We start from the raw sequence: 25,789 nt of genomic DNA on the forward strand, positions 1-25,789 counted from the left end.
TATTACTTTGAGTTTACTTTTTGAAACTGTATCGTGAAATCCTTAAAGTTTTATTCTTTTTTGAGAAAACACAGTTCATCCTATGTAACGTGACAGATTTTTTCTGGTGTAAAGCAATTCCATAAAGATTGATTAAATTACGTCAAAGTTATATGGGAGACTAAGCATTTTGCACAGTTAAACAAACAATTTTTATTTAACAGTAATATTTAAAAAGGGCGTATGAGATGCATAACTTTTAAAATGCATTGTGAAAATCGCCATTTGTGCAGCAAATTTAGAAAAAATATGTTTCTAAAGTACAATTATAAAAACAAGTGTTTTTATTTTGTTAACGCAAGCCTAAAAATAGAAGAAACTGTAATTGCATTATTAAGAAGTTATTAATAAGAAAGCATTTTTAACAACGACATTAAATATTCTAAATTTCTTTGTATTTGACGGCCATAATTTTCTTATACAATATTAATACAAAATGTTACTTCGAAGCACAATGCTCTTAAGATTTTTTTTTCGAAATATATTGTTTTTCTTTTAACAAAAATATTCAGTAGTGAAAATACGCCCTCCCTTTTAATAAGTTACCCACAAATACCAAACGCAAAAAAAACATAACACGTTTAAAATTGAATTGCAAATAAAAAGTTTAAAATATAATTGCATTGTAGAGAAAATAACAATAAAAGATTTTATAACAAAAACTTGAAACATATTTAAATTTTTTTTTTAATTTTTAATATGAATTTAATTTTGTATATAAATGTACTTCAAAATGTTATTTTCAATTCAAAATGCTCATGAAAAATGTCCTTTAAAATGCAAATGTTTTCAAGTTATTTTAGATTTTCTTTCGATATGAAGTGTTACTTCGTGAAATTACGACCTTTTCATAAGTTTCTTACGTTTGTTCATCAAAACCAATATGTTTTTCAAAATAAACATGAAATTTTCTGTAAATACTAAGTTCTCAAAGATCAAGGATGATTTGTGTACGACTGTCTCAATATCCTTGCGTCAACAAAAATACAGAACTGTAGCGTGACAGATTCTGGTTGTAACGTGACAGATCATCAACTTTTCTTCAGGAAAATTATATTTTAAACTCTTCTTTGTTTTGCAAGCAAATTTTTGAGTTTAACGGAACACACTATTGCAATTTAGTCGGGCAACCTCCAAACGCACTACGAAAATTGTGTAACGTGACAGACGTAATAAAATGACAATAACGTAAAAACCGTTCATGGTAGAAAATAACTTTCTGTAGAAAAATGTGGAATTTAGTGATTTTTATAATGTGCAATTGTGATAGAATCTGATTTTATCGTTTTTGCAAACGTATGAAATATGCGTAAACTTGTAACGTGACAGACAAAAGCTCTCACCATATGTAAAAAAATATGTTCACACGGCTCCGCAAATAAAGAAGCAATGCTTCTTTATTTGCGGAGCCGTGTGAACTTCTCATCCCGTTTATGCAAAAAATATACTGTGCCAAAATGAGCGACGAAACATTTGACGCTATTCAAATTCCCCAAAATACTTAGTTTGATACGCCATATACAGTTCCGACTGAAGAATCCGCCCTGAAATGATATAATCGGAAATAGGTCAAATAAGAAGAGAGCAAATGGCGTCAAGGATATCAAGAGGAGATAGAGAAGTGCGGCGCTAGCGCATCGAAAAATACAATAGTGAACCTGATGTTTGGATAGAATACCGAAAGCTCGAGCATTTTACTGAAAAAAGAATTTGTATCGAAATAAGTTATTTTTGCTTCAATTCTACTTCCTGAAATGAATATTCAGCTTTGTAGTATCATGAGCAATTTTTTGTAGATATTATTTTGATGCCAGAAATTAAACGTGAGCTGGCTAAATTATTGTCAGAAGTTTATGACTGGATTTCAAAATATAATCTTTGATTGAAATATAGCATTCCCTTGGCACACTTCCACAAACCCGGACTCAGGGTATTAACCGTCGCCAGTCAAAACAAATCTTGAAATAACAGATTACGGGCGGACAGTACCGGCTTCAACCAGTTGCCTACGGTCAACAGAATATACGTCATTGATGAGCGTCAAAACAGTGCACAGTGCTGAACTATCCCTTCACCTCATTTTAGCATGCAGTGTAGGTAGTGTGCATGAAAATAAATCGTCTGGAGGACACGAACCCCTAACGGTGACTTGTTATTGCCATTTGCACATAGTCAATACATATCAGCTTACCGCTTCGTTCCAACGCACGTTGCCTTATCCATACGTTCGCTACTGTTCTCGTTATATTGGTCAGCCAATTTCGTGGCCTACTGCAATCAACAAACTGCCAATTTACGATTTCGATCCCAAAAGGAAGCCGGTTTGCTTCTTGATCGTGTGTCATTTCATTGAAACCAGGGAGTTCAGGATTTATTAGAGCAACATATTTGTTGCGCTAACAAGCTGCACCAGACATGAAACTGTCTGAATTATGATAAGCGATTCCGGTAGGAGTAAACGCGAGTGATAACGAAGACTGCAAATAGGCCGGTTGGTTGAGTTTTCGTAAGGAGCCAAATTCAACGCACACAAAAGTGTACATATGAAGTCAGCTCGAATGATCTCGTTAGTTTTCTATAGTCGAGAATCATCATGCCATGCTAGGTATCGTGTAAGACTTGGAAGTAGATGCGGGTCCGGTATAATTGGGAACGCGGCACGGCTAATAAAGACAAATTGATATGAATGTGATACATTTCAATTATTTTAAATGGGCGGCGTTCATTTCATTCGTTGGGATCGTTGTGCGTTGATTGTAACTATATCGACGAGTGTGATAAATTGAGGGAGCACTCCACAAATAGAATTAAACGGCGAAGTTTGGTAGGAAGTAAATTACAGTGAAGGTTATTTTTATGGAGCTTTATTTGTTTATTCTTTCCCACACGCAGCAAGCGGAAGTAAAACCAGACGTAAGGATACGTGTGTAAGTTTCAAGGTGTTCCTCAAAACTGAAAACACTCGGCTTACATGCTTTCACCTTTGGAGAACAACTGATGCATGTTTCGCGACTAGTTGATCGGCACAGAGCGCCGTTGTCAAAACATACATACTGATCTAACAAGAAGGATTGTAATTATGAAGGATCACTTGAAAAATGGCGATATTTTACTGATCCATCTAGCAAAAATAGGCCGGCGAGGAAACCCACGCTCGCCAAAGGAAATATTCATTTGTTCTTCAAAATATGCATTTTTATTTTCCACCAATCCAGTTGTAAACTGAAACACTGTAGTGTATGTTCTACCGCGTTTATTTTATATAGGTTTGTTTGATAGTTTTGAACAGTTTCGTTTTAAAATTCAAGTTGGTATACATCACCGTTATATTTGCTGATTAATTTAAACCAAGATTAGAACTGTGTTTTAAATGCATAGTGCAGTACACAAACTGGATGATCTGAGGAAATATAATATTGAGTCCAGTAGCGCTTAGGGCATAACGTGGCATGAATTTTAAAGTAAAAAGAAAACCCGCCCGAACTGCTACTGCGGAGAGTAAGATTTGTTTTTAGTATGTTCAGTTTAATATTATAGAATTCTAACAATTATGAATCTATAACTAAATAACTTCAGAACTTGTTCTTAGGTTGTTACTTTACTCGAAGTTGTTTTTCCCGATGTATCGGACTTAAGTGTATGTGCTGCATAATTATTGTATATTAAAAGCACAGTTCTAAAAATGTATTAAATGAGGTAATAAAAGGAACGACATCGGGGGTGGGCGTAGCGTATTGGTAAATCGATTGCCTAGTACGCAGCGCACTTGGGTTCGAGTCCCGACCCCGCACATAGGGTTAGAAATTTTTCATAAGAGATATTTCTAACCCGAAGAGGCGAATGACCTTAAGGTTAAAACCTCTATAATCGAAATAAAAAAAAAGGAACGACATCGTATACTAGTTTTAAAGTTCGAAACAAAACTGTTTAAGATATTAAATTAAATGGGGATGCTTGTTTCCATTCCGGTGCCACTTTGAAACTCCTGTATAAAATCATGCTCTAACATAACTTAATCTCCACGTCCACCAAAACTAAAGACACTGAATCCATCTGGTATAAAAATTCGTCATCTCTATCGTTTATTTACCATTTATCTGACGAAATAACAAAACGAGAACCTGTCAAAAGCACTCAATCTGGAGAAAATCCGGAGACACGACTGCGTTCGCGTCGTGAGCAGACGAAGCCTATTCCTTCTTACTTCTGAACTTTCAATACGAAATAGAATGCGTTACCTAATATCACGCTGTACACCTATGAAGAAAGATCCCAACGTTTTGAAACAAGAAGACACATTACACCTCTAACGAAACAACATCAGCAAGTAAATAAATGCGTACACCAGATCCGATTAACTATAATTAAATTCGTTTTATTTATTTCTCTTTACTCATTGTAAATATTAAAAGATCCACGACTCAGTTAAGCAAACGCACTGAGCCGTGCCATATAAACGAAATAAAAAAAATCTGAAGAAAATCTTTTTGAATCCTTCTCAAACGCAGGCTACTGACAGGTCTCGATTAGAATAACACTGATAGATAAATGGTAAACAAACGATAGAGATGACAAGTCTTTGAACCAAAGGGGTTCTGCGACTTTAAACAAAATCTCCAACTCACATCTGCCTTTCAGTAGGCGCAAATCCAGTTCAGTTCGCCCGTGCTTCAGAAATACCTACTGAAGCATGTTGTCAGCTTCCATAGTGATAAAAAGGAACACTTACATTCTAAATATAAACGCGACTTGTTCTATATCAGTTCGTGTAATGCTTCGGGTCGAACAGCGCACGGAAGAGTATTTAACCCAAAGAGCTGGCCAAAGGTGACAATTCAAAACTTTTTCTTCTCTTATGAAATGTATGGGAGTTTTCACTTTTTTCGAGAACAATTTACGGGCTTTTCAATAGCGTACCATTAAAGTACATAAACAATATAGCGATAAAATATAATTTCAGCTAATTTCAAATTGTTTGGTGGTAAAAAGACGGAAATCCATCCATATATAACAGAGATATTAGCGTCCAAAATGATGACGCAAAAACGTGACCTTTATTTTTGATTTTTGATTGACACGCAGCCCAATATACAGTCGTGATTCGCTGGTTGGACACCTTTTAACTGGATCGTTTTTTAGTTGGACGTCTGCTAGTTGGACCATTGTCCAACTAAAAATCAGATGCTTTTTAGTTGGACACCAAAATATCATGTAAAATCTAATTTGACAATCTATTTATCAATCTTTTACACTACTAACGTCTTCGTTAAAGAGTTTTTGACATTTGTCAGTCGGTCCAACTAGCGAATCAAATTCGTTAGTTGGACAGAGGCTGTGGCCCAACCAGCGAATCACGACTGTAGTGCAGAAAAGCATTTTTAAAGTCATAACTTGGCACTTGTTTGTTGCAAAAGATTATCAAGTTTCATCAAACACACGTTTTTGAGAAAAAGTATTAAACTAACTTCACGTGCGGTATTTTAATACTTTTCCCTGAGGTATTTTAATCTTTTTTTTTATCAAAAACGTGTACAGATTAAAGTAATACTTCCGAAGTGTGTTTGATGTAATATCGAAATTTAGTTATAAGTCCGCGAATTAAAATTTGAACACTCGCATTAAAGTTATGTTTGGATCAATATCAGCGACCCGTTTATTTCATCATATCTTCGACTATGGAACATCCCTTATCACATATTTTTCAAATGTGTGAAATTTGAGGCAGTTAGGTGGGTTACTGCCTAGGGGCAGATCACTTGTGATGCATTTTTAAAAATCAGCGAAATTAAATGCATTACTTTCCATCAAAATAGATATTCGTAATGCATTTTGCGTTACGTGCAATGTATTTTGCGTTGCGTGTAAGACGTTAAAACCCTACGAAAAAAACAGCCCTACATTCAACAAAACATCGAACAAAGTGGATCAGCGTAGGACGATTGTTAAGTAATCTTTTTTGCGAGGGAGTACAAAGTTGATGCAAAAATGGAAATTAAATGCATTTTTTCTAAGTTGATGCAAATTTGTTATACATTCCTAGAGTGATATGCCCCTAGGTTGCTGCTCTCTTTTTCACAAATTCCATCCAGTTTTGGTACCACTGAAGTATCTCTCGATTATAGCGGCAGCTGTAAAATCTGGCCAAAACTTCACAGATCCCCTAATAAAAAAGACAACGTTTTTCTTCAGGCCATTTTCGCTATGTATTCGTAGCCATAATATCATTTGTAACTGAAATCTGAATCTCTTCGGACCTAAAAATCGCTTGCCAGAGCAGGAACATGCTGGAAACATTTCATGGAACCTCGGTCAGATAAAATTTTTGTCCTGGAAGCTTTCAAAATCTAGTTTCACGTAGTATTGTCCATAAATTTACCTTGCTATACAATCTTCGAGCACGTCTTTTCGAAAACGGGGTCTGTTTTAGCAACCATTTTGATAGCTTGCTGGTATGAAATAAACAATGGCATTTGTATGCAGCCCACCTGTGATCGATTCCAAACTCCGTACATAAGGTTAGACATTTTTCGAACCCGAGAAAATAGGTGAATGGCTGGAAAGTTAAATCCTCTATTAACCTCTAGTATTGCTATGCATCGTATTTAATCACGAACCGAGACTTGGATTGTCCCTAACTGATTTTACTACCTTCAACAGCAATTGCCGATCGTAGGGGACATCGTGCCATGCACTCTGTTTCAATCGAAAGTTAGTTTTCGTAGAGTAGAGAACCATTTGTGAACAATTGGAGATCACTCCCATTTTTTTTATTGAAAAAAGGAATTTTTATTTAATGTGTTCTAGCTCTGACGCCTAGATAGAACTCAGGACGCAGCCAATAGTAGATCCGAATCAGAGCTGCCATTTATACAGATTTATCTGTATTATACAGATTTTAGGCGCAGATGCACACCTGATACAGAATATAGATTTAATACAAATTTTCAATACATTTGCTATTATGTAACAGTGCAATAACAACGCAACTTAGAATGTAACAAGATTGTCAAGAAAATGTTGCAAATTTCCGGATAGCAGTTTCTGATAAATTTACTACACCGCAAACAAATAAACGCCAACTCATAGGACAGGTGGTATACACCAGTCTTGATATAAGCCCATAGCTAATACGCAGCACTTGCAGTCGTATATCGGACTACAATAGTCTCATGATATTTACAGCGTTCAAATACAACCTGCAAATATTTATCCACTACGTACCTACCAAACGCATCTTATCTGGCTTGTCACTGCGGTATACGATAAGTCGGACCGATGTAACGTAACGAACAAATGACATCTGGCAGAACGAAGCGAGTCGTCATTGACCGTAGGTGAATTAGCGAAGGTCACTGTCATATATCTTTTTTTAAATGTGCCAATAATTGTAGATAAATGAATAGAAGGACTGCGGCACACAGATATCCGTTTGAAGCTGTATATTTTTTTGATGCTTACTTCGGTAATATACGTACAATCGTAATTTGTTTATTGGGCGACAAAATGGATAACAAACGGTATGGGATTATTGTTAACGATAAATCGGCGAACTCTTCATGTATCATAAAACCAAGCGAAATCAAATATCACAAAGTGGTGTCGCATCGGGTCGTACCTGTCCATTACAGACCGTTTCAAACCTTCGATTCGAAATCATGCGGCGGTAGGTCAGGGCTGCGAATTCGACTGATCTAAGAAATATTGGCGGGTGGTCTCAGTAGTCAAGAAATGACTTTTTTGGTTGTACATGACAGTTTGACAACCAGCTGCTTCCTAATTGAACCATTGTTCGACTAGCGGAGACCCAATTGAAAATCAGACCAGTTAAACAAAGAGCGCTACCAGCGAATTGTAACCAAAGTATTCTAACGGTTTTAAAGTTCAATTTAACGTGAATAAGAATTCCAAAACATAAATTTTGAATCAAAGCAAACTCACGTTCATGCCACATGCAATTTTGAAAACTAAGAAAACATTAAACTTAGACATGTAGACGAATTAATATCCATCTGTCAAATGGATACTCACCAATGATATATCGACACGTTTAACCTAAAACTAATCAAAGTTTCTGATTCACTAGAAAATCTTCTCTTTATCACCTTCCAGCTGATGTTTGAAACCACTTTCACTTCATCTCGGACCGTATTTCCAGTATTCAAAAAACCAACCTCAATCCTATTCAGTCAGCTGTTTTAGACCACCGGATGAGTTACTACTTAACGACAAGCAACGATGCTGGTACGACTACGTACTATCACCTCAGTGCACGCATACCGACTGGAGTTTGGATTTACGGCGTAGGGACTTTTTTGACACTAGACGAAGCAACCACCGATTATCGAAGTCATCACATTCTACACTTCGAACTGAAGGGGACGCTTCTAGGCCATGCGGTAGTGACTCGTGCTGCGCATGTCTTCGCGGTAGGGTAAACAGGCCAAACGATGGTGCAGTCGGGCGTTTTTTTTATTTAATATTTTCATTCGTCGAGAATGAATGATCAATTTGGTTTCAGATTTCGGTAGCCCCCTGATAAGAACGTTCAATCACTCTACGTCGACGGCGACTCGTGGATGGAGCGTTGTGTGTACGCATTAAATGGGAAATCGCTATGCAGGATTGGATGGAACCGCAGCTGATAACTGACATGGTAAATACATGTATGATTAATAATAAGAAGTAGCGTTTTTGAAGAAGAATTCGCAGATTTGTATTTATACAAATCCGAATAACATTGCGGTGTGATACAGCTTTGGAATTTGACTGTTGGTATTTCAATTAGATATGTTTGGGGTTTCGTGAGGTTTTGTGACGCATAGTTGTAGATACTCTACATACAGCGAAGACCCGTTTTTATCAGCTCCTGGAGTATGGAGTAACGTAAAATAATGTAATAAAATATATTTAATTGCCACCATTTCTGAATTCTTATGCACAAAAATTATCAATTCAAGAACCTATTTTTCTAAAGTCATTCATTAGAGTATGGATTGAAACATTTTGTCAAAAAATATAAACGAAAAAAAAACAAAAAATATTTTTTGTTTCTATTTTGGTCAGGATTTGGTAGTAGTTCCGCCTTTGTGTATCGATAGGAAGGAAAAAATGATCAAAATAGATTTCCATAGAGCGTTAAGGACCACAAGTGGGTAGCTGAAATTGCATGCAAGGAAAGCTTATGCGCAGGATACAAAAAAAAGTGAAGGACTACAAAGTCCAAGAGGCGCTGAATCGCGATAAATGGCAGAATACAGATCACGAATCACGTGCACGAAATCTCTACACACAGCTGTCGATGAAACCGTATTGTCTCGTCATGGATAACTTGTAAGAAAGCAGATTTCCAGCAACTTCCTAGGCTTGACATTGGTTCGTTTGCTCTGAGAAAGTTAGAAATCAGCTAACCTTGTTAAAAGCTGAACGGTTTGGCAGGCAATTAACTCATATGGAAAGCGAAGCATCCTGTTCATGATAACCGGAACGCTCACTGGGCAAGTGTACTTGAATACTTTATGGCCCTACGCACTTCTGGCCAAATGCTAAGGAGATCAATGTTATGCCAAAATATCACACTGTAATTGCGACGAAATACTGCGCCACACTAAGCAGGCACTCCGGAAGCATCCTAAGCGAGTGAAAGCCAAAGCAGAAATACAGAAACAATGAATTACCTTACCAAAAAGTGTTGGACCAAACGTTGTACAAGCCCTTAAGAGCTGTGTTAAGGGGGAGGGGAATTAAGGATAATTCCGTAGAGATGCCACATTTTTAAACAACCATAATATTTTCTCAAAATTGCATAGCAAAATACTGAGAATTGAACGAGTGACAGTAAATCCACAGACCAATCGTTTTGAAAATATTCAGTTCTTCTTCACATTATACAGCAGGCTTTTAATTTATGCTCAGGTATTGAATTTTTCCTAGCACATTGAAGCCCGAAATCCGAATTTTCCTGAACAAAATCCGTTAACATGTTATTGTAAAAAAAAACTATTAGTGAAATTTTGTGAAGAGCTCCTGGTCAATAATATTAAGAAGACCTGTGCAAAATTTCAGAACGATTGCTCCGATAGATTACACAGCAATTCAAATTTTCGACGAGGCGCCTCCTGAGGACTCATCTATTAAAAATTGTGTGAGTAACATCACTCAAATTTTAATATTTTGCACTGGAAGTTTAGGAAAATGTCGTTCAAATCTTGGCTATTAGATGGGAATTGACTGAATAAAACTTTGTAAAACTTTCAGCGTCGCGCAAAAAAAAATTATGGCGCAAAAAAATAACAATGTTTTATTTTATTTCCTGGCGATTTGAAAACGATCGGTTGGATGGGTGAATTTTTGCGAATCTTTTCTGGTGATGCAATTTGATTCCGTACACCCTTTAGTCTCATAACCGTTTCGGTTTATTTAATACTAATTTCCCTTAGCTAGTGCAAAATTGAAAAAAAAAAACATATTTTTATTTTTGCATGTTTTACATCTTTAACCCATTCATGCCCATGTTGTTTGTGGACAACAACGTTTTTCAACAGTTATAACTTTTGATTGAGGCAAGATTTGCTCACAAAAACAAGTAAGGCTATTAAATGTGACTATTGTCTTTCATTTGAGTACTAACAGTTACAAGGATCAGCTCTAGAACTGAAGTTATTGCAGTTAGTCGGATTGCATTCCATAGGAGCAATCATTGCTGCCAGGGATAGTTTACGTTGATGACGAAAAATGAATTTTTCATATATCTTCGTTATGTTGCAATATTATTGAAAATTGACAAAACTTATCAATTTAGAATGCCTTTGGCTACCTTTTTCACACAAGTGGACTATTGTAAATATTCTAGGAGAATTGTATTGAGCATTGGAAGGTAAAAATGGAGCAGCTTCTAGCACTGCGTGGGAAGCACCTATTTTTATGAAAAATGGCCTTTCGTGTTTCTTGACCCCACCGTTTTCAAGGAAAAATAGTTTTAAGATCCTACATGCACTAGAAAAAAGTTGGGCATGAAAGGGTTAACGTAACGAAAAGATGCTCAAGAAAAAAAAATACTCGAATTATACTTGGTTCATCTGCTAGAAATAGTTTTGCAGAGGACCGTACAGTTCATGGTGGGAAAAATTATGCAAGTTTTCGTGTTTATTTTGCGAATATACAATTGGATTTAGTTGAATAGTATATTTGGAAAAAAATTAAATAGGCCGTCTTTTGGATGAAAATGTTTTGTTTGTCATTTCACAAGGAATAAGGGGCCAATTCTAACTTTTCAATGTCGAGAGAGAGAGAGAGAGAGAGAGAGAGAGAGAGAATACCACCATGAGCTGCTAGGATTTTCGCCAAATTAACATAAGCAAAATGTAATTCAAAGATTAAGAACTTGTATAATCAAAACGAATCGATTTGCAGCCTACAAAATTGTAGACAAGACAATATCTTGCAAGATCTCACTTTCGGTGATAGTGATTTATACAGTGCCATCAAGGGATCGGATTCCAAACGTTTTGATTTTTTTTGGTGTAAATTGTTCAACAAATTTCAAGGATAGATCATAGCAGCCACTGGCGCAAGACGTGATATTTTTTTTCTCCCGTCAAGTTTTTTCGGTTGTTCGGTTATTTTGATTTCTACAACAGTCCCTGGATATCCAAGTATTTTTATTTAGGACGATCCATAAATGACGTAGCTTTATATGGAGGGGGTTGTATTTTGTGGTATGTGTGACGACAAGGAGGTAGCGGGTCATGTCATGCTACGTAGCTTTTTTAAAGGGGAATAGGGGTTGACCTGATATCACGACAACCTTACACGTTTCATCTAACTATCGTTTTTTTTTAATTTTTTTACGGGTCAAGGGGAGGGGGGAGAGTTAACGTCCAGCTACGTAATTATCAGGGGGTATTCAGAGTTTTGTGACGAAATGCTACGATGGGGAAGGGGGGTGTTAAGAATCACTCAAAAAATGCTACGTCATTTATGGGTGACCCCTTAATAGGCTTGATGCTTTGCCCAAAGATTCGTGAAAGCTCCTTCGGCTTGTTATGTTCTCGTGACGTCGCACAGTGGCGGGTCTTCAAACAAAAGTCGGACAAAACCTCAAATGTTACCTAATTTGGCTGAAAATCACAATTTAAGCTAATTTTGAGGTGCTGAGCTCATTTTTGATGTCAAAAATCGTAAAATATTAAATGCATTTTTCCATACAGTGTCATTGAACCTTTCTTATAACTATGATCCCGTTTTCATGACAGATTTTCCGTTACTGTTCACCAATGTCAGCAATATCATAAAAAATGAAGAACACTACTTTAAATCCATTGTATAACGTGTTGGTTTACTGTAGATTGTCTAATTATTTTACACAAAACACCATGCGCCTCCATATGAGCAACAAAGCTTCAAAATCTCCTTAAATCTTTTTGCGCACCTAGGTGCAGAACGAGACCATTAAATTCGAAACGTGGAGGTTATTTGCCATAGAATGTATGCTATGTGACCGTTCCGAAATGATTCCGAAATTTGTACAGAATACATTAGTGAAAAAAGTATTTTTGATCTGACCACCCCAAACCTATTTAAACTAAAAAGTCATAGTTCCAAGCAAATTTACCAAATGTATTTTATTCCCTAACCAATTTATTTCGTTCCTCTACACAATGAAACTAGTTGTGCTAAAATCGGACCAAAATCAAAAGACCAACATGCATTTGAAGTGAACAGAGCAATGGTGGTTTAGGAAATGAAACTCATTAAAAAGTCCGGACTTTGCTACGTTTAAACTCTTGTTAAAAATCGTGTTCTTATCCAGGGATCATAAAATTTTGAATATACATTATTCAATACATGAGAAATTCAGGAAAAATAAAAAAATATCAATATTTCAAAAATAAATTTTTGAGGTTTTGGCCAGCCTCCAGCCACTGTGCGTCGGTACGCAGCTACACTGCTGTGTAGAAACACTCACACCGAGAAAATGTGCCATCCGACCGTGCAATGCGCTGCTTCTTCAGAAGTACGAATAATCGCAACAAATTTCGCCTTCACAGTCCGTATTTCTTTCCTCTTTTTACGACCAAGCAATGGCCGACCGCTATGCCGGTCTTCTGTAGTTCAGCATCAGACTGTTTTCCGTTGATCCCTGTCCTGGTAATATACACTCCAAACTATTAATCCTGGAAGTTTCCAGCGTCAACTCCATCAAGATTGAAAAGGCTCGATCGGACCAAAAGGATACCAATGCGATGGTCAACATCGCTCAAGGAATAATATCAAAGGGGTCATCCATAAATGACGCAGCATTTTTTGAGTGATTTTAACACCCCGCACCCCCATCGTAGCATTTCGTCACAAAACTCTGAATACCCCCTGATAATTACGTAGCTTGACGGTAACTCTCTCCCCCCTCTTGACCCGTAAAAAAACGATGTTAGATGAAACGGGTAAGGTTGTCGTGATATCAGGTCAACCCCTATTCCCCTCTAAAAAACTACGTAGCATGACATGACCCCCTACCCCCCTGTCGTCACACATTATCACAAAATATACAACCCCCCACCTCCCCGATATAATGCTACGTCATTTATGGATGGTCCCTAATCACGTAAAAAGCTTCAGAAGGACTGGACAAACATACCGGTGAGCCCGCTCTAATTATATTTTAGTGTATTTATGGGATATTAACACCAGTATACGGTTTTACGATGATTGTGAAATCTTTTATGGTCCTTAAGGTCGGACTGGGGCTTAATCTTGCTTTTATTAAACAATATAGGGGAAATTGGTCGGTTGCCGGCACTGGTCGGTTGTCGGCACCCCTACGTATGTTTTAACAGAAAGTAGACATGGACGTTCTGATAAATATCATTTATGTACTATTTTTGTGCTGTTTTGTGGAAGTGTTTGCGTTGGACTTTTTTTCGGCTCTCAGAGCTGTTTAGGCGTTTTTGCCTTTATGTTTAGCAATAACAATAAGCAATAGTACCAATTTCAAAAACTTCAAGCGAAGTGGGCGAGAATCTAAAATTGTCCAAATGATGTGAAATTTGGTATCTGACTTTGTGAACCCAAAAAAAAAATTTTTTTTGCTGTGCCCTACTCTATATTGAACCATTTATATCATGCTTTGCATATCTCAATTAATTACTTTCCTGCGGGATTTTAACCATCTGCATTGATATTTGAGTTAGTAAACACATTTAAAAAACGGTAAAATAATGAAAACAAAAACGAAAAACATTCATATTTAGTATAATAAGAAAATCTTTATCATACTGTTAATAGGATTAAATCAGATATTTTATTTTATATTTTGATGAAAGATAAATAATAAAAGGATGTATTGCCCCCCCCCCCCTCCTGAATTTAAACTAATGTCCAAAATAAACCTGCAGCCACTCGTAGTGTCGCATACCCGACATCGTATAAAATAATGGTCCATCACAACAACAAATAGGCCATGGCGTGTAGCATGACTACGTATAAATATACACACGAAAACATGAATGAAGTTGTAGCAAAAAGAACAGCATCAACCAAGCACGGCAAATTTATTTTATTGTGTGTGTGTTTATATATACGTTAAATTTTGCCGAGGGAGCTACGTGGGTGCTGCACAATTAATATGCGCCAGCTACGGCAGCTCGAACCCTACTTGAAACAAGTTTCTCAAAGAGCTATCTCCTCTCCGTGCGATCGTCTGTTGCTTTGAATGGCAGCTGTTCAATCGAAAACATTTACTGTGGATCGGACATCGTTCATAAACTACGCAAATAGTATAACCCCAGACAAAATAAATCATATACATTCAACATTTGGCGCTCATACTATGTATATCGTTAAAATTAGATTACGCTGTACGTCACGTAATGCAATGGGGATTAGGTGACGATCGACATCGATTTTAAGGTCGGCGTTAGCGTCTTCGCGCACCGGCATCGATGTAGACGCTGACTGTGGCCAACCGACGTGACATTGACATTCGTCTGGGCCAATTTAAATAGTGGGATTTTGTGTAATTAGTCTGCTGGCACTGACACTGCCATACAACTACAGAGCCACTGTGGCGTACTTTGACAATAATGCGTGAAACAAAAATCACGAGGCGTAACGAATTTAGCGAAGCGCCGAAATGTGCCGGCACATCGTTGCTGTGGTACTGTACTGGTACTGTTTTAAACGTTTATGCTTTATTCGAGAAAATGGTCAGCGAGACTAGTTTTGCTCATCGTAAATAAATCAATATATTGAGTTCAGTAAATAACAAATTTGATGAGAAAAATAATTTCAACAGATTTGCCGGTATTTAGCATAGTATATAACACGAGAATCTAGTTTTACCTAGAAATGATAACTAACTCTAGAACCCAGAAGTGACTACCCTGAAGCCAACCGAAGGTTTATTTCCTCACATCGAAGGATTATCATTCATACATCCAATAATTCGCAAATTAGAACGAATATACATGATAGAAAACTGACACGGTCGTGTTATTGTCCTTTACTTGTTTCACTAAATAATTGTCGTCATTGGCAGTGAAGCGGTACGCAAAAACGAGCGGATTTCAAACACGAAATAATTAATATTGCCGGGCTGCTCCACTATTTTTAATCCAATTTTTCATAGTAACAGCGAAACGATGATAATCAGGAAACTAAAAACTAATCACCTACTTTCCACATATTCCTCGCGCGCGGAATGAACACAATTCAAGCTGAGATTGTTAGATTTCCCAATCAAAATTATTCACTGCCAAAATGGATTATAAATCAAAAATATTTCATATTTGCTGTCGCGATGATATGTTTTGGCATAATACAGTCTCTTACCAAATCCCGCCATCAATGCTGTACTCTATTTATAAGCAAACCGAAAAACCTGTCAATTCAATTTTGGCACAATTTTGGCATCTAATTAAAAAAATTGGCGATTCCCTCATATGTTTATGAGGGTTCATTTGTTTTAATATAAACAAATTTGTCTTTATATGTGTGAAATTGATCCGTAGAATCAAGATGCATTATTTATTTCATAGTTGTAGTATGTTGTGATCGCACAAAGGTACATTATGAATCTTATTGATACCGAGAAAATTAGCTGACATCACTGAGAGAATATAATCGTAAATCTGCTTCGAATAGGTTTCGTAAATAAAACTATTGTAAAATATACGAATTTTTCTTATATATGATGAATCATTCGTAGTTCTATGGCAACGTTTTAATTGTTATTGCGTGTTTTTCGTGAAAACCATGAAACGACTTTCGTAGGTCTTTTTTACGAATATGTTCCATTAATCAAACGAATTTTTATCTGAAATATATGAAATTCCTTCTAATGTTTATGAGCATCTTTCGTAATATGAAAGATTTTTTTCCGAAAAATCCCCAAAATAATCATGCGCAAAATTTTTTTATCACTGAAGAATTTTTTTCGTACCTAAATCTGCTACGAATAGGTTCATCCGCGGATCCAAGCTCGTGTATTGTAAATAGTTGGTTTCGTTCGATTCACAAACTAAAAAGATGGCGACTTCAAGAATAAAAATTGTCGTAATTTTAAATATTAATTGTGCGTTACAGGAAATTGTTTGTCGAGAACGAAAATATGTTTCGTGCTGGAAACTAAATGTTTCGTTATTTTACAAAAAAATATTTCGTTAGTCGCACGATTTCATTTCAAAATTCTCGTATATTTTTTCATCCCATCCTCTAAGATCGATGTCTGACAAGATCGTTTTTATTTTTGTTAAAGAGATAAATCTGGCTAAATCGATTTTTTTTTTCAAAATGAAAGTATTCTAGAAGATGGCGATATCTAGTTCAAGTTGCAACTTGTATAATACCCTGATGCTTCCTCCCTAGTACAGAAATTGTTCAGCTCTGCACCCAGTGCACAGTGGTCCAGAATGTGAATTTAGCAGGAATTTTAACTTTTTTCTAAGATTAAATTACTTAGCCTTTCAATATGTTTGTCTTGTTTAAGCAGAAGCTAGGGTGGTTCTAATTCTAGCAAGATTTAAAATTAAACTTTTCAACGGTTCGAGATAGAGCTTAACTGTCTTCGATGAAGTTGTAGAGCAACACATTTTAGACAAATTTACTGAGCTCTAGTTTTTATACTTTCTATTGCATGAGAAATTCAAATCCAAGCTTTAGGGTGTTTCTTAAAAAACGGTTTTATTTCTATAACTTTTGTAGTTTTTATTTTACACTAAAGTAAAGTGGCCAACTTGAAGATTATTTTAAGGCGCATAATTTCCTTTAAAACATCATCTACTAAACTTTTTTCGTTGCACAGTTATGAGAACTTTTACATAAAAAATATAACTTTTTCAAATATCATTATCTTCGATCAGCATAGCAATAGTATGCTTTGTAGAATGGATCGCCAGAAAATGGCAAATGCGATATTTTTTATATCTTGCAATAATTACTCAAAAATAGTTTATTTTTAGTAAAATAGTATGGATAACTTTCTAACGAGAGAATCTAGAGGCTTGCTACATTGAGACAGATTGTTCTCCTTCAAAATATCTGAAAGTATTTCTAAAGTAATCTTAATGAAAAATCAAAACTTCAAAAGTTATATAAAGAAAACCTTTTTTTAGGAAACAATTTATTTTAAAATGAAAACTATACGACATAGAGTTCCAGTGTCTTCGACAAAGTTTTTTAAAACTTTATTTTTCTTCAATTTTTTGGAAGACAGCAAAGCTCTATCTCGAACCATTAAAAAGTTGATTTCCTGATTTTGAAAAAAATTTATAACCACCCTACCCACTCTTTAAAATAATAGAAAAGTATCGTAAAGCGTAATATTCTATCATGAAAACGGAACTATATTTTATATATTATCCGCCGTGAAAGTAGTTTAAACATATTCAGGAAGAACCAAATATTTAATATAACTTTTTCAGTTTTCATTTTATTCCAACCTATCCTTCAGATGCTATTCAGAATTTTTGAAGATGAACGTTTTCTTCTAACACATCAAAACGCTATCTTATATTATTTAGAAGATATCAGCACTTAATATATCAAAAATAGATTTTTCGAAATCAAGGTCGTCAAACGGTGGGATAACAAAATTCTCACAAGTTTCCTATCTCATGCCTCCACGCGAGTCTAAGTCTATTGATGACATTTGGTCCTTAGACCGGCGACGACTGGGTGCTATCAGCCTTCTGCCGATAGTAGCAGAATGAGAGGGTGCGAACAGATCTAGTCGAGAAAACATTGCCGTAAAAATGAATAGTTGATCGGAAATTAGCCCCAATACGAATAATCTGACTAGTATCTATGATCATGGGTCAATACGTATTGAAAATTCGCCGCGTCTGTTTTTATGAACCTAATTTCAAGCTCCGTTATTGCTAACAAGCCCGTGCATCAGGTTAACAGTCCTTTATATTTCCCTTCAGTGTTCGTTATTATCGCTCGTATACTTGTATTCCACAAATCTGATATGGAAAATAAGAAATACTTTCCCTGATTTATAACATCTCGCGCTATTTTTGCCTATATAATGTGTCACTCCGAGTGGAGTTCAAATTGCTTTTGTTTAGGGAACATAGTATACTCTCGGTAGCCGGCTGCCCAGAGTTTAAAAAAAACCAAAAACTAAAGAAGATCTCTTTTTCGAGTGATCGTGCACTCGAAGACTAACTAAACAACTACGTAATAAAATATGCTTTACAGGTCGCATCGCTTGCTTGGAGCGAATCCTAAACCTGATACCTTTCCAAACTACCAACTCCGCGACACCTATGGAAGAGTCTGATGAATCGTCGTCCTTCCGTTAAGTAGGTGGAGCATCAACACTTCCTGGCTACCTTATCCTTTATCCTTCCCCGTGAACGATGGAGATGGGGGCGGCCGGCAATGATGGCTATCATGCTGTTGAGGTTTTAATATGGGTCGAATTGGTATGAATTCCTACTTACCATTTCCTAAGCAATTCTTATTAGATAATCAGCAGTCAAACATGATGAAGTCAGTGTGCAATCCGCCAAAATCATCGTCACAACGCAACGCAACGCAACGCAACGCAAAAATAGATTTTTCGAAATCAATTTTATGAAATATATAAAAAATATCGTATTCACCATTTTCTGCTCAATTATAACTCCAATCATATCCTTATTTATATTTGAAAAAGAATTATATTTTGTTTGGCCTAATGAGTGATATTGTTATTCTAAAGAACCCCATTTTTGGCGAAAAAGTGCTCACACCTTTTCAACTAAAATATTTAGATATATGCTGCCAAATTGTTCGCCTTGAAACAATTTTGAAGTTGTCTAAAAACTACAGCAGTTTTAAACCGCAAAAGTTATTTGTCTAACAAGCATTAGTTTCAAAATATCGCTTTACAATTTTAGCTCCGGAAATCTGTACCATTCTGCACTTTTTCACAAAATTCTGTAATCTGTACCGTCCAGAATATGTACCTATAAAATCTGTACGGACCTTTTGTCGTATATACGATCGGATACGCGATCGCAAAAATCCGTTTAACAGGAAATGTGCGCAGTCGGTCGAGCTTTCAGGAAGTTTTCGCAAAACCGTTGACAAATTTCGACGTCATAGCTCATAACCTATTTTTAGGCAATTTGGCCCATCTCTTACTTTTTATTTTATATTTACTGCAAAGTTGTATATATCAAAACTTCAAAACTCAAACTTTTCATTTCACAATACGAAATTTAGCGCAAATAAAATTTGAAAAAACTTAGGCCAAAATAGGAATTCATTTCTATTGCAAAAAAACGATAATAAATGGGTGTTACGAATTGGAACAGGGTTTGGGTAATTCGGTCCATTCATGTACTTCTGCGCAGAACCGTTTATACACAATACGGTAAAAGATCGGAAAAAGTCACCTGATCAATTGGCTTTCAGGAAAAAATATTTATTTGTGAATCGGTTGACACATTCCAGTACTATAGCTCATAAATTCTTACTAGGTCCGAAATGGCCCAGTTCCCCTTAAGCTTTGCAACGTGTACACCTTTTGTTGTTCTGAATGGAATCAATCAATTTTCTTCGCCATTTGGTCGAAAATATGTTTAGCAATGTCGTATTCAATTTTGGAGTATCTATGACAATGCATCAATAACGAAAAAACTGAGTTTTGATGAAAACGGCTCGGAAAAAGTTAAAATTTCCTGTCAATCTCGATATTAGCCGTCAAAATGGTGCACCAACCGAATACTAAAATGATGAAAAATTTTCAATATATGTCCGCCTCAGATTTGTTATTATTTTCATTTGTTTTGTGCTGTTTTGAGCGTAAACGTAAAAAAACCAATTTTAACACATCGAGTCGCAAATTTTGAACAGAAATAATTGTGAAAACAGTCGATTCTGCTTTCTAAGCTTGTTGGGCGGAATTTCACGTGAAGAATAGAAATCCCACCTTTTTTTTGAGTAACAAACCCCCTTGATTGAAAAACTATCTCAAAAACTCAACGTAGTGGTTAGGTATTTTATATATAGAATGTATATGTAAAGAAGTTTGAAATAAATCGGGTAAATAGTTTTTGAATGGCAGCTAACACCGCAAATCGTGTTTTCCAGAGACGTTTCAAAAAAATGTCGATATTTTTGCATAGAAAATTACAGAATGTTATTGAAATGATATATTATAATATACAGAAGTTTTAATCAATTCACTTCACCCAAATCTTTAAAAAAATTCGCTTGAAAAGTTTTTTTTTTCGCGCAGTAACCTTTAACCTGAAAAATGTTTGGCTTTTTATTGAGAATATAACCACTTAACGTTCTAAATTAGACAGTTTTTTGAAATTTACTCATGTGTTTCGATAGTATTAATAGGGCAAACAATTCTCGGAGGAGAGGAATGATGAAAAAGCGGACACGGTCGAAAACAACATAACATTAAATCTTTATTTTATGAAAAAAAAATGCAGCTCAATATTTCTCGATTTTTTATTGTAATGGATTGATTGAAAATATTCAAAAATGATTGAGCAAAAGTGAAACAATTCTTTGCACAAGCTTATGACAAGTTTCGAAAAGCAAAGCTCGAGAGCTGGCAGTAGTTATAATTAATATATTCATCAATAATATTTAATATAATCCCAATAGCTGATTATGAGGAACCTCCAGTGTTTATAATCTTTCAAATAATCCCAAAATTAGATGTTAGAAGAGACAGACTACATACAAAGACCTTGATTTAGTAGCTACAGCAATCATGCGATAACTTGATTGCTTTTAAACTGAGCGTTCGGTAACAGTCAAACCATTATTTGTCTTTGGTCAAACAGCAGTTAAACTTTAAAAATAGACGTCAAACGTAATTTGGAATTTTGATGTCAAAACTAGCAAGGGGAAAGCAAATGGAAAATAAAGTAAACAAATGAATGAAATAATTATTCCATTTAAATTACTAATGACTGCATTGAGAAGCGTAATCAATTGAATATATTGAAGCATAGGTTGAGATAAGCGCATAGAAGTACGAGTCTATAGAAAAAAATCGCTTTTTCCATATTTGAGTTTTGAATAATTAAATGCTGAAATCACCTTGGATTTCGAAATGGACCAAAATACCCACAGCCAAAATACATTTAGAGAGGAATTGCAAAACAATAACGAAACTAACAGTCATCCGCAAAAACCTGATGTCACAAGCAAATTGTGAATCTCTTTCAAAACTTTGTATTCGAATGTTTATTATTTAGCATCAACGTCACATTCGATGATGTACAGCATTTGACAGGTCGTCGCTGTTGTGCTATCTTATGACAAACGCCATTTTGGGGTAAACTGAGTTAGATATGCCACATTACTTGTTTGAAAAATCTCTACAAAGTGGCGTTTTCAGAATTTTGAAATTCTGCTTGGTTACTTAGATATAGCTAGAAACATGATAAGAAATTGTGAGTTTTTTGCTTCAAATCACTATATCTAGGGATTGGCTCAAGTTATATTGAAGTTTTAGACGGTTTTATGTGTGAAAATGTCTGAGGAACACAATGGCATAAACATTTTCGAAAGAAAATTATACGAGTTGTGAGAAAAACACAGTTTTACTTTTGAACTGGAAATAAAATATATTTGGCAACACTGTAATCGAGAATAACCATTTTTTCTAGACTCCCTGACTCATTTCCTTTAAAATGCATTTCACCGAATGTTTATAGACCATATGAACCCAAAGATATGAATAAAAGTTAAAAAGTGATGATTTTTTTCTATGGAAAATTTTCCATCCACGATTATGACACGTCATACAAATTTTGACTTTTGTTTACATTCATAGTAAAAACTCGCAGCATAGTCAACCGATCTTCGTAATATTTGAGAGATTAATGCAGAACAGATAGAAGCATCAATTGTCTTCTTTGGATTGTTTATACCATTTATAAGTTTCAAGATATTCAATCTCAAACTTTAAAAATCGTTTTTCTCGAAATGTGCTAAATGGCGCTTGTCATAAGATAGCACAACAGCGACGAGGTCAGCTCAGTTAGAGAGCGACATTCGCTAACTGAACAGCACTCTTAGCCTAGTTAACGAAATGTTGCTCTATATGGGAGCAGAGTTAAAAACATTCAAATTCATTGAATGAAAATTGATCATATTCAGCCGCATTCATTTTCAATATTCAGTGACGCAGCTGAAAACGTCAAACGAACAAACGATTATTACACGAAGCTACCGTGCAGCAACGAATTAAACGCATCAAAGTAGGCCCTGGCACAATGTAAGCGATGATGATTGTTGTTTCATATGCTTTACCGGTATTTGAAAACATTTTCCTAGATAATTACTGAAATGAATATATTGTACGATATTCAACTGAATGAATAAGGATGGATATGTGAATGAATATTTTTTCTATTCACCGCGAGTAGCGCCAGGTTCATTTTCAGGCATCAAAAAAGAGCTTCGATTATTTTTAACTCTGTATGGGAGTAATCGTTCCACGTTTTGAGAACCGAACTTTTACTCTTCAACGTGCTACGCACATGCTTCAGATACCATGCCGATGGTTTAATGATGTGTAAAGTAGGATTAATCTTGAAACCATTTTTCGCTTATTACGAGGTAATCCAGCATCCGCGGTAAGAAAGAGCTTACAATGCTCTCAAGATTAGCTACACCACGCAAACATCTCATGTTCGAGCAACCAGTCTCCAGCAAATACCATTGTCATCCACCCTGCAGTTCGTCGCAGTCACGGCTGGAAATTACCCGAAGTGATCCAGCTTTTGCCGGCCGGCACAAAACAACACCAAGACAGGTCTAGGTGAGTAAAACGTGATTTCAGTGAAAGACCCAGTTTCTTCTTTTGATTGATAGTGTGTGATTTATGTTGTGTCATGAGACAACCTGGAGAAGTAGTACCGTTTGTTTGAGCAGCTGAGTTAAAGAGTCACTAGGAGTCCGCCCGTGGAGGTGGTCGTGACTCTGATCGGGGACTTTACAGTTTTAAAACTAGTTTGCGCCTAACTCAATAAATATTCTATCCACTAGTAAGTTTTAACAAACATGGAATAAATTTGAAGTGCATAAATCATTACGTCGACACGTACTATTGCTTTACAACATTCGGTGTTTAATACTTACTTGAAGCGTATAGCCTTGGGATGTCAACGGACTAATTATAGATGTTTGCCTATATGCGACGCGAACTGACACGAATTTATTGGCGTTGGCCTAACGAGAAAATGAATGTATAGCCAACAAAAAATCACAACTTTCTCGCCACTTGGTTCTACTGTTTTATGATCCACTGCGAAATAAAACAGCTTTCTCTAACGGGGTCGAACTCGGCCATAAATTATCATCCTATGATCATTGCCAGCACCATGGTTGGAACCGGTCTTTGCAAATATCCAAAATTAAATAATTTTGGCACGACACCGAGTGAATTTTAAAACAACACTTTTCCGTTTGGACTATTTCACGTTAACCAGCAACCAACCACAACTAATTTCCCTATAATACTGTACGACCACTGACTGACTTCTTGACAGCGAAGATCCTGCAATCGTCTTACTAGCGCCGCTTATCGAATACTGACAGCGATCGCTATCACGCGAATAAAGTTATAGATTCACCAGGACTTGTTTCGGACTGCAAGCCGCATGAAGAGCACGAACACTACTCCATATCTAGTAGGCGGTCGGGATTGAGATTGAGAGTGAGCGGGCTCGCTTCGACAGTTTCTAGCATATCTCGTAATTAGTCGGGCGAGCTGAGAGTATGTCGACGGATGAGCGTGAAGCACGTTTCGCTTGCTTGTGGTACAAGCTGAAAAGCTGTTTATTAGCACTTTGTTCTGTCAACACTTGATGTATGAGCCCATATATTGAAGATCAACACTATGGCCAGTCCGAAGAAGGAAAAACTATCATGACATGAATGAATGGAATCGGGGTCGAAGGTTTGCCGAATCGTGTTTTGTCGGATGGAAAAATCAGCTTGGAGATGGTGATTTTGGTGATACATTACAAACGATATACTTCATCACACAGAATAGTTTTTAATTTACAAACAATTTTATGAAAACTGTTTCGATTGTAATGATTCAGTAGATAAAACCAAAAAATGTATGTGCAATTTATTTCACATTTCCACAGGAGAACCAGTTCCATTTTAGCCGTAGAGAGATGAGGTACCTTAATGTATCTATTAGTTAATTTATTTACTGAGTTCACATTTTCCATACCTTGAGAAAACTTATGCAAATACCTTTCCAACCAAGGAAGTAGACAAATAAAATTTGGAATCAAATCAATTTTATTAAATTAATCGAATATTAAATTTTATTGGCTTTTCAAAGAAGACGCCGACGGTTGAGTAGCAAGCCTTAGGGTTCATTTTTTAGTAGAGGACGTAAAGATATTCTGAGGTACAAAATCTCAATTTTCAATACCTTAATTGCTACATAAAGTTTGTTTGAAGTTTCTTTCAAAGCAAACATAAACATTGCTTGAACCTAGTGGTACAGTTCATTTGAATTCATGTCGAGTGCGCGTCGCTGAGCCTCATAATATGCCTTTACGTTCGTCATTTATCTGTCAATAGAGTTTTTGACTTAAGCAAGGGAAAAGCGAATTTTAAAATTAGAATTATTTTATTACAGCAGCCTAAAATAATATTCTGGTTATAATATGGGGGTCTTCTACCCGCGAGGCCTAAAATTGAGAACTTTTTTGGGAATAAATTTTAAAGCATCTACTCAATGGATTTTAAAACTTTTTTGCCTTTCTCATATAGAAAGGTTATGCAATCACTCTGAAAAACGTCAACCTAATCCCGGCCCGGAGGGCCGAGTGTCATATCCCATTCGACTCAGTTCGTCGAGATCGGAAAAAGTCTGTATGTGTGTGTATGTATGTATGTGTGTGTATGTGTGTGTGTATGTGTGTGTGTGTATGTATGTGCGTATGTGTCAAATAATGTCACTCATTTTTCTCAGAGATGGCTGGACCGATTTGCCCAAACTTAGTCTCAAATGAAAGGTGCAACCTTCCCATCGGCTGCTATTGAATTTTGGATCGATCGGAATTCTGGTTCCGGAATTACGGGTTTCAGAGTGCGGTCACACAGAAATTTCTCATATAAACTATAGGAAAAATTAAAAATAGAATTTTTATTTTTGATGCTAAATGTGTTCAAGGTGCATGAAACGTCGAGATTTGATGCAAACTCGAAAAAAAAATTTGACTACGATTCACTTTTTTGGATTTTGGCACATTTTTGCCTTTCTCAT

General features: G+C 36.0%; 1 protein-coding gene across 2 annotated transcripts in view; it reads right to left on the reverse strand.

Moving 5' to 3' along the window:
- Nucleotides 1–24,107, reverse strand: part of LOC131681425 (facilitated trehalose transporter Tret1-like) — a 59,968-nt gene extending 35,861 nt beyond the window's left edge. Inside the window, exon 1 of one of the 2 annotated variants that reach the window (XM_058962205.1) lies at nt 23,638–24,107. The gene's annotated coding sequence lies outside the window, so the exon portion shown is untranslated. Of the gene's footprint in view, nt 1–8,067; nt 8,310–23,637 lie in introns of those variants that run through there. The other variant, XM_058962206.1, reaches the window with a different exon arrangement.
- Between the last annotated feature and the right edge of the window lie 1,682 nt (nt 24,108–25,789).

The sequence above is a fragment of the Topomyia yanbarensis genome, chromosome 2 (genome assembly GCF_030247195.1).
Source record: "Topomyia yanbarensis strain Yona2022 chromosome 2, ASM3024719v1, whole genome shotgun sequence".
Classification (NCBI taxonomy): Eukaryota; Metazoa; Arthropoda; class Insecta; order Diptera; family Culicidae; genus Topomyia; species Topomyia yanbarensis.